Source organism: Hordeum vulgare, chromosome 6H (assembly GCF_904849725.1).
Source record: "Hordeum vulgare subsp. vulgare chromosome 6H, MorexV3_pseudomolecules_assembly, whole genome shotgun sequence".
NCBI classification, from domain to species: Eukaryota; Viridiplantae; Streptophyta; class Magnoliopsida; order Poales; family Poaceae; genus Hordeum; species Hordeum vulgare.
The window spans coordinates 349,720,428-349,731,027 of NC_058523.1; positions in this window are offsets into that span (position 1 = coordinate 349,720,428).

Below are 10,600 nucleotides of genomic sequence, written 5' to 3' on the forward strand. Positions count from 1 at the left end.
CTCACGGCTCGATACGTAGAGTTGTTACCACTCCTTAGTGGGGCCTGAACTCATATATCCGAGTGAATCCACTACGTTGTAGCTAGGCTCCGCTCCTTATTCGTACTCCTAGTATTATATTCAGGATCATTCCCACGATAGGGAGCACATCCAGTGGGTGCGCTCAACGCGCCCCCACTATAAAGGTGAGGAGAAAAGAATAACGTCCCCATACGCTATTGGTTTATCTCAAGTTAAAATGAGAACTAAGACTACCGTCGACTGATTCGGTGGACGACAGTCTTAGGGACTACTCTGAGTGGGTGCGCTCAGCACGTCCCCAATGGAGGAGAACACCTAGTCGGTGTGCTTCGTGAAAACCCAATCGGGATCAAAAACAAGAAAAAATTCAAGGGGAAAACTCCTCACCGAGGTCAACGTTTGTATAATAAATTACCCGCACGTTCTTGTCCAAAGTCTCACTAGCATCATACTGCTCTCTCACTCGCCCGACCATCAACCCCAGCTTGACTAAGGTATTCTTGCACGCACTCTCTTGGTCATGTGGAATATGGTGCAACTGGAAGATGTTTGTCATTGGAGGAGTCAATGATGTGACAGTCGCACTATTTCCGAGTGATGCCCCAGTCGAGGCGGCACCCCACGCGGGAGCCACATCCTTGGGAACTGAAGACCTAGTCACTTGGCTGGGAGTGGCGGTCGGCTTCGCCGCATCCTCAACAGCTCGAGGAACGAGTGGATCAAGCTCGATCACGTTACACGGCCCTGCTCGCGTCGAAAGACACTTAGTAATTATCACAAAGGGAAATCGTAAGTACAAAATGAAGTATGAATGAGTTCAACCATCACCTTTGGAAGACGCGACGTTGGCATCAATTTAACCTTTATTCGAGGCCTTTGGTTCAAGGGACGCGATTGAAGTATCGGCCGTGCAACAAGATCACTAAGAAGCAAGTATTGTTCAGCCGTCATTCGAGAAACTCCACCTAGAAAATATGTCACTCGATGAGGAATACTTACACTGAAGCTAGTGGCACATCCACCTTGATGTGCGGGATGGCAGCCTTGCGAGGCTTGGAGACGGTAACCTGGGATGCTCGTTGGCCTTCTCTGGCGACACCACGGGCTTGCTCCATCCCTGTTTGGTGCTACGGGTTGGCGCAGCCGACACAGTCGGCTTAGCGATACTCGCGATCTTGGCGCCCCTAGTATGAACTGCAGGGTCCTGGCACACCTTGGTGCGAGCCTCAACCAGGACTTCGTCAGACGGGGAGGTCTCTGCCTCATCCCCATGTGTGCCGTCATCGTCGCTTTCCTCGAACTCCTCTTTGTCGTCTTCGGCATCGTATCCCCCCGAGCTTACGGTATGCTCGGTATCACACACCACGTCGATTGGCATTCGGTCGACCTCTTTCACGGAGCTCATCCGTGCTGTAAAGGCCTGCTGAGTGAATAAAGCAAGTTCGCAAATAAGAGGAGAAGACTACAATAATAAGGAACACTCAGACAAAAATACAAGAGATTACCTCCTTTGGTGGGTTCCCCGCTGAGATAGGGGCACCAATCTAGTGCCCCTGGGGTTGTCACGCACTTGGGTGATGGATTTAAGCTTGTTCTCCACCTCCTCCTCCCCGATCTCCTCCGGATGCACGGGGCGGATCATTCGGCCCATCATACCTCCACATGGGGCGGGCTCTGGCCTGAAGAGGCTGGATCCTTTGCTGGAAGAAGACCCCGAGAAGGTCCATCCCATTGATACCCGTCCACACTAGAGCGACCGGAGTGGTCACTAGAATGTCTACATCTAACTTCTCCTCCTTTGACACGGTCATGGGAGGAGCCGATAGAACCCTCTCGGTCGGATAAGGCAGGAGATCCGACTGACCCTCACTGACTGGGATGTCCTGGCAATAGAACTAGGAGTCCTTCCAACACTTCACCGAATCAGGGAAAGACATCTGAGGGAAGCTAATCTTCCCTCTGAGCTAGATACCTGGGCCCCCGAAGAGCTGCACTATGTTTGTCTCCCCCCTCCCGACTGAGAAGATTTATTTAGTATCATCACTCGGCACGTAAACAGATGTTTGAACAATCCCCAATGCAGATAGCATCTGAGGAAGTTGTCACCCAAGTATACACAGGTAGCTAAATGTGAGACAACATTAGGGGGAAGATGATGAGGTTGCACACCAAAGAAGACAAGGAATGCACAAAAAAATGGTTACGGGGGCATGGAGAAACCTCTCTCCACGTGAGTGACGAGGAGCACTCGCTTGCCTCCTCGCGGTGTAGGCTCCCGCTTATCCTCCTCCGGCAGACGCCAACTCCCCGGGGCCACGAGCACGTGGCTCTCCAGCTCCTGCAGACGACCCTTGGTAACGTGGGACACTATCCAGTCGCCCTGGATCCAACCCAGCGGAAGCGCTCTGACACTCGACAAGGACCCGCACGAGCCCTTCTTAGCTCACTCGGCCTATGCCATCGCACTCCTCGTCATGTCGCGCGCCGAGGTGGTTGAAGCGGATGGTGGCTAGCAGTGCAGCGGAGCTCTTGAAACGCAGTGGCAGGCGGGACTAGAGGAGGAAGAAAGCTCTAGATGTGAGACTATACCTCTCTCCTCCCTCGGGCCTTCCTTTTATACGCTTTACACAGGGTCTCCGTCGAGCAATCCGTCCTCAAAGAGGGTATCTGCAGGATCCCTCGGATAGCGCATCGGCAGCACATGGCGAAATCTCATGCGCGGGAATCAAGGCACCTTGCCACTTTTCCCACTCCCCACGATGCTGTCGTTTCCAATCCCTTGAGCGCTCCCATGATTTAAAAACCGATAAAAATCCACCGGGCTCGCATCCCGAATGGACTCTTGATCCTATTGCTCAGCGCAAGGTGGGGCAGACGCCCGAACAACTCGTCCATCCATGGTACTTCAATCAATCGGATACGCATGAAGATGACCAGGTTGCCCTTACCATGGCGTGAGCAGGGTCTGACGTGGTTTTACATTAGGGGTAGGCCCACGGACCTGCAACCTAGGGCCCACCTAAGAGCCCACATGGACATCAATGTTGTGAAAACTACCGGTGCAGTCACGGTCTCACTCGGGCAAACAGGTTCTCACTCGGTTTGCACAAGGTCACTTGAATCCTCTTATGTCACTCGAACAAGCCCTCACACTCGGACTACAACAAGGCGATGGATGACGAAGAGACTGCAATGGCTACAGACTTAATCCACCACATGAAGTGTAGTGAAGACGTGTGTTACCAGTCACGCCAGAGTTAGAGCTACTGTTACTAGTAAATTCCGTAGTTATTAGCATTAACTCACCCTTGTAATGGCGCCCGGTAGGTCATCGTGCACTCTATATAAGCCGCACCCCAGCTCCTGAACGAGGGTTGAGCATTCTGTAATCTCATACCCCGTTCAGAAAACACTGTCCTCAGGGCTCGAGTGTAGGGTTGTTACCACTCCCGAGTGGGGCCTGAACTCATACCTCCGAGTGTGTACACTATGCATTAGCTAGGCTCCTCCGCTCTTTCGTACCCCTCGTAGTATTGTTAGAATCATTCCCATGACAGTTAGCACCCACCGTAGGGCTGCGCGTTTAGCAAAATCTGGCGTAGTTGAAGTTTTCACCTTTTTCGTCATCATGATGAAACTCAGCATAGAAATCCTCATTGGTTCCCTCAGCTTCATCTTCGATGACTCAACATGGCTGCAGGACGCGGCACTGAACACTGACGCCCTTCCCGCTCGAGTTACGTCGCATTTCTGCACAATTGCGCACGTGGTCCTGATCTAACATCCATCAGTACCGTATCACTCGGTGCCCCCACGTCCCGCTATGGGCCGTCGCAAGTGCTCCGAGCACTCACGGTTGCAGCGATGGATCAACTATGTGGTGGCCCACCAGGCCACGTCAAGGCAGGTGGCTATGCTCAATTCGGATGAGCCCACCGTCAGCCTCTTCCCTTTGTCGGGTGACGGATGGTTCGACCATTCCGACTGCGAAAGCAGCGGAGACGCCGTGGAGATATTTATGGCCGACACGGCCAGGGGAGGAGCCCCTAGATTCACCGTGGACAACCCTCACAGACACGAAGGCGGCGAGCATCCTAACAATGACGAAAGTCGTCACGTCCCACAGCCGCTCACGGAGTAGTAGCGGGAGTAACTTCGGCGGAGGAGCGATCAAGCTCTTCGTACTCCCATCACCCGGAACACCCCGGAGGAAATAATGTTGGAGAACACGCGCCAGGCCACTCTGGCCGAGTGTGAGAAAGACGAGCGACTTTAGCAATCACTCAACGCCCGAGCCGCAAGGGACCAGCCCAGTTCTTGCCGCAGTCACCGGCAGTTGTTTCTCAACAATCGCTAGCGCAACATCGAGGTGATGCAGACACCTTTGCAAGACCTAACCATCGCCACTCGGATCGCCGATTCTATTCAGGCGAGTGATTCCGTGACCGGGGAAGGCATTCGGCAATCCAGACTCTGCTGAACACTGCCTTGCAGCAAAACTCTGCAATATCCCAATCACGGTACTGTATCCACAGAAGGTGTGTCCAAGCGGACACGGCATAGTTGGCTCATAGCCCTCATGCACCGAGAAGGCATCAAAGATCTCCTCCTCCTCCGAGAGGCCCACACGGGGATTGGAGGCATGATTATCGGGTTCGTAGAAGGACACCTCCTCCGAGGAGTGGTTCACTCAGACACCGACCCCATGATCGCAGGCCAAGCCCCAATCAGCACAAGGGTTATGGGGACGATGGCTACTCGAGCTCCCTAGTTGAACAAGAGGTCCATAATCATGCAGAACATGGTTGATTGATCTTGAGAAGGCCGGAGGGTATCTGGCCTCGAGTGCTTCAGCCGACAAATCGATGAAGTAGAGATCACGTCCAACTACCGATTGGCTACGGGGATCGGCAAGTTCAACAGTGAGTCCAAGACGGACAGTTGGGTCGAAGATTACCGAGTGGCCGTCGAGAAGGCGCTGGCGACGACTTTGTCGCGATGAAGCACCTGCCCCTCATGATGGAGGGATTGGCAAGGGCGTAGATCAATCAGCTTCCCTCTAGTAGCATCCATAGCTCGGGAGACCTTACCCATGTGTTCGTCAAAACATGCGAAGGCACCTACAAGCGCTCAGGTGGCTTAACGGAGCTGCGTCATTGTGTCTAGAAGAGCAACGAGACTCTCTAAGAGTACATCCAGCGATGCACCATGTTTCATAACACCGTGGAGAACATCACCAAGCATGAGGTCGTGTGTGCTTTTAAAGCACTCACTCGGAATCAGGAGCTCATCCTCAAGTTCGGTTGATCGGGGGATGTGTCCCTCAGTCGGGCAATAGAGGTCGCCAATCAGTACGGAATGGCGAAGAAGAAGACCGCCTCCATAGCGGCAAAGGCCAAGCCAGCGTTGCCCCGCAGTCGGGCAACACCAGGAGAAAGAAAAAGCGAAAGGCGACCCTTTAGGCAAATCCGAAGTAGCTTCTATCTCAGGGCAATGCCATGCAAAACAATAAGAAAGATTGGGCAGGCAAAAAGAAAACTGAGTCCATGAGCAACCTTTTGGACCAACCGTGTCCGATTCATGCTAAGAAGTATGACGATGGGGAGATCATCCCCACCATGCACACGGCTCGAGATTGTCGTCTGCTTTGGCACGAGATGGACGGAGAACCCTCCGGGGACAAGGACGATGAGGACGATCAGTAAGCTACCCCTGTGTACCTGAATATCGAGAAAGTCCTCATGATCTTCGCCAACATCGAGAGTAAGAGCCGATTGAAAGTCATCAATCAGGAGGTAAACATGGCAGTTCCGACTGCCACGAAGTACCTCGATTGGGAAAAGATGCCCAACACATTCGATCAGTCAGACCACCCAACCCACATTACCATCCCTGGGAGGGACTCGCATGTTGTGGATCCATCTATCAACAGAATGCGACTGCGGAGGGTCCTCATGGACGGCCTCAACATCATCTACGTCAACATGCTCAAGGCCATGGACATCCCGTTGTCCCAGCTAAGCAAGAGTAACATGCAGTTCCATGGAGTCATCCCCGAGGAAAAGGACGATTCACTCGGTCAGATCACCCTGAATGTGGTATTCGGCAGCGAAAATCATTACAGGAAGAAGAGACTAACCCTCGAGGTGGTCGAATTTTGAAACGCCTATTACACCACCCTGGGTAGGCCTTCCTACACACATTTCATGGCATGTCCATGCTACATGTATCTTAAACTTAAGATGTCATGACGAAAGGCTTCATCGCATTGACCGGCAATCAGCAAAACGCCGAGGAGTGCCTCCAGCAGGGCTCCAGGATCTCCAACGAACAAGTCCTCGCGGCCGAGTTTGAACGGTACAAGAAGGCGGTAGACACGACCGACTTGCTCAGGTCAGAGCGGACGGCTACTCAGTCCGCCTTTCAGTCGGCTGGTGAGACCAAGCAGGAACATCTTCACTTCACTCAGTGACAAATAGGAAGCCGAGCTCATCCAGTTCCTCCGTGAGTACTAGGACATCTTCGCATGGAAGCCATCTGACGTGTCAGGTGTTCCCAGGGATCTGGCTGAGCACCGCCTCCGACTGGACTGCAAGGTCAAGCCCGTCAAGGAACACTTGCGTCGCTCCTCCATGGAGAAGCACAAGGCGATTGGCGAGGAGATCGCTCGACTTCAAGCTGCCAAGTTCATACGCGGGGTTTACCACTCTGAGTGGCTGCCGAATGTGGTGATGGTGCCTAAGAAGAACAATTCACTCCAAATGTGTATTGACTTCAAGCACCTCAATTGGGCCTGCCCGAAGACCATTTCCCTTTACCCCCCATATATATGATTGTAGATTCTACTACTGGATGTGAGCGCATGTCATTCCTGGATGCGTACTCCGGGTACCACCAGATCCGAATTTATGGACCCAAAGAAATAAAAACGGCCTTCATCACCCCATTCGGGTGTTTTTGCTACATCACCATGACATTAGGCCTCAAAAATGATGGGGCTACTTTCCACGTATAATTCAGAAGTGTCTACAGGAACAGATTAGTCGGAACCTCGAAGCGTACATGGATGACATCATGGTCAAGTCCAAGAAAGGTTCCGACCTCCTAACCGACCTCGCCGAAACCTTTGTGAAGCTTCGGAGCTTCGGGTTCAAGCTTAAACCTGCCAAGTGCACTTTCGGTGTGCAAGCCAGTAAGCTACTTGGTTTCCTTGTTTCCGAATGAGGCATCAACACCAATCCTGATAAAATTGGCGTCATAGATCAAATGGTATGACCATAGCGCATCCATGATGTGCACAAGATTACAGGTTTCCTCACGGCCGTGAGCCGCTTCATCTCAAGACTCGGTGAAAAGGCATTGCCTATTTACCAATTGATGAAAAAATCTAACACATTTGAGTGGACCAATGAAGCACAAATCACATTCGACCAACTCAAGGCTTGGCTTTCCACCCAGCCGGTGTTAGGTGTCCCGGGCAGCCAGGAGCTCTTGCTCTTATATATCATTGCTACTAGCCAAGTGGTTAGCACCGTTCTCACCATAGAACACAAGGAAGCACACAGATCATACAAGGTAGAAAGGCCCATCTATTACATCTCACTAGTATTGTCTCCCTCCAAGCAAAGGTACCCGCATTACCACAAACTCGTTTATGGTATCTATTTGACCGCGAAGAAGGTGGTCCATTACTTCCAAGGTCACTCAGTCACAATCATCGGTGATGACCCTTCTAGGAAATCCTGCACAACACAAACGCTACTGGGTGAGTGGCTAAATGGGCAATTGAGCTCCTCCCGCTGGAGATCAAGTTTGAAGCCAAATAAGCGATTACGTCTCAGGCCGTGGTGGTCTTCCTCGCCAAATATATAGAATAAGAGTAGCCGACTCCTAGTATCCCGGAGCATTGGACCATGTTCTTCGATGTGTCCAACATGCTCATGGCTCGGGGGCTGGACTAGTACTCATCCCCCCAGGGGAGACCGACTCAATTATGTGCTCCAAATCCAATTCGACCCATCAAACAATGAGGCCGAGTACGAAGCCCTCATGTACGGCCTTCGTATGGCCATCTCACCCGGCATTCGGTGTTTGATGGTCCACGGCGAATCAGATCTCATTGTCAATCAGGTGATGAAGGAATAGGACATTCGGAGCCCGGCCATGACAGTTTACTACACCGCAGTTAGGATGCTAGAGAAGGACTTAAAAGGGTTGGAATTGCACCATGTGCCCGGAGCCGAGAATTAACCAGCTGACGACCTGTCCAAAATCGGCTCCACTCGAAGAGTCGTTCAAAAAGGTGTATTCCTTGAACACTTGCATGCCCCTTAGTCAAAGAGGACCCTTTTATAGAGGAGCTCTGTGAGGGAGTCTGGGACTAAGGGGTCCTCGGGCCGCCGGCCAATATCTATGGGCCAGACTCCTCGGCTACTTCGGACAGCCGAGGACATATACAAGGAATATTTCACAAGACTTGGTGATCAAAACAAGGACTCCTCTACACCGATGTAGCTGACTAGGACTCTTGTTATCCTAGGCCTATGGTGTATTATATAAAGCGAGGTTAGGCTAGTCGATAGACAATCTCATATGATCATAGATTATGATCATTACTCATATCGAATATAGAGTGGATGTACATTCGATCAACTCTATATTCGATACTCCATCATCAATATAAACAAGAGCATGCCATAGGGTTTACCTCCATCAAGAGGGCCCGAACTTAGGTAAAACATCGTCACATTCGTCCCTTGCTACCCCACGATCCAAGATCCACTGTTCGGACCCCCTACTCGATATCCGCCGGTTTTGACACCGACATTGGTGCTTTCATTAAGAGTTTTGTTGTGTGATCGACAGAAGGATTAACGGATTGTGTGCAGATTGATTGCGGTTTTTTTGGATAAAGAGTTTGTGTACGTCGTCCCCATTTCCTCGAGTGCCGTTTTGACGATTGCTTTGGTGGAATTGTGTGGAACTTTATCTACAACAACCCTATAAAATTTTGTCGCATTCCGATGGAGGAATATCCGGCGATCTCTTATATACCGGAGCAGTGTCGAATCTGTACGGGAATTTGGATGTGTTTAGGGCAAGGGGTCGAGTATCCCGCTCAAACATCCGTTGTAAAATCCCACTGTTCATCGGCTGTGGAATTCCTATATAGATCACCCCTCCTAATTTCGGCCCGATCCGACCGTCCAAACTCCGAGAAACATCCCATGAGTATAACATATTTTGGATCTGTTTTCTACGCGAAAACAAATCCAACCCGAGTTCATCTTTCTTCATGAACGGGGTTTTGGGCATCCTTTTTGAAGGATTTTTAAAAAAAGTATTATGTGTTGTTCAAAAACACACGTCCATAAATTTTGAGCCTTTTCTAAGGCAATCTTCATCATTATGTTGGTGTCAAACCAGCCCGATAACGTTGTTCCAGGGCTGTCGACCTCCACTCGACACATCATCACTTTGTCAAGACGAGGTCAACATCATCGTATCAACACCTCGGCGATCCAACCAAGAGTTCGGCCTTGCAAGGTCCAAATAATCTTTGGAGAATCTTGTCGCCCACAGGTTGCACGGGTTGGCTGCATTATTGCTTCATCAAGCTAGCATTGACGGTGTCACAAATTCCGACCTGTGTTGGCATGACCGCACCGTCGCTTTCTTCAAACCGACGTTTAACACACCGACCTGGTTCGACACATCGGCTGGCATGGGGGCTCTAGCGCGACCTTACCGAACTGCTCCGTCACCTCGGCTACACCGGGGGCTTCTCCACTTATTCATCAACCTATTCCGATGTCTTCGGTGTCACTAGCTGAACAACTTAGTCACCTCGGCTTGACTAATTGCTTTGCCTCGCCACATCCGTCGTGCCGCATCGCGACTACATCAAACCAAGCTCTTTGCTCGGGCACCTCAGCATTCAGGCTATATCCTTTATAAATATTTACTTCACTTAAGTTGCTTAAGTAGAGGATTTTTACTATTATTTGATATAACTTTTGGCTTGCACTATTTTGTATGCACAAGTGATCGTCTTCGATCGTGTTAGATAGTAACCTCGATGCGCCGGCGTCATCGTCATGCCTCCGTCAACCGAATTGCGTCGTCGACATGGTCGACTGACATGGGGGCTTTGTCATCGCATTGCCGAACTGTTGTGTCTCCTTGGCTGGACCGGGGGTTTCGCCTCGGCCTTTCCAACGTGTTGTGTTGTCAGTTCATCAAGACAAACTCTTCATCGGCTATCTTGCGACAGGATTGGGGCTGCGACCTCAGACCGCTGCAAGCTCGGACCACGTTACACCGAGCACATTAACCAGATAAGTCCATTTCATGCTCAAATATTTACAATTTTTAATTTTTGTTTGGTTCAACCAAGCATTATATTTGTGTTAAACACAAACGTTCTTTGTTAAAACCTTAGCTTGTTAAAAGCGTTGTTTGTGACAAACACTTCCTTTACCCACGTTAACTAGGGGCTCTTAAATTTATATGAGCCAGTTTATAAATAAATGGTTTTTCTTCTTGGTCATTGCAAAGTCTTTTTCTAGTACTCCTTTTT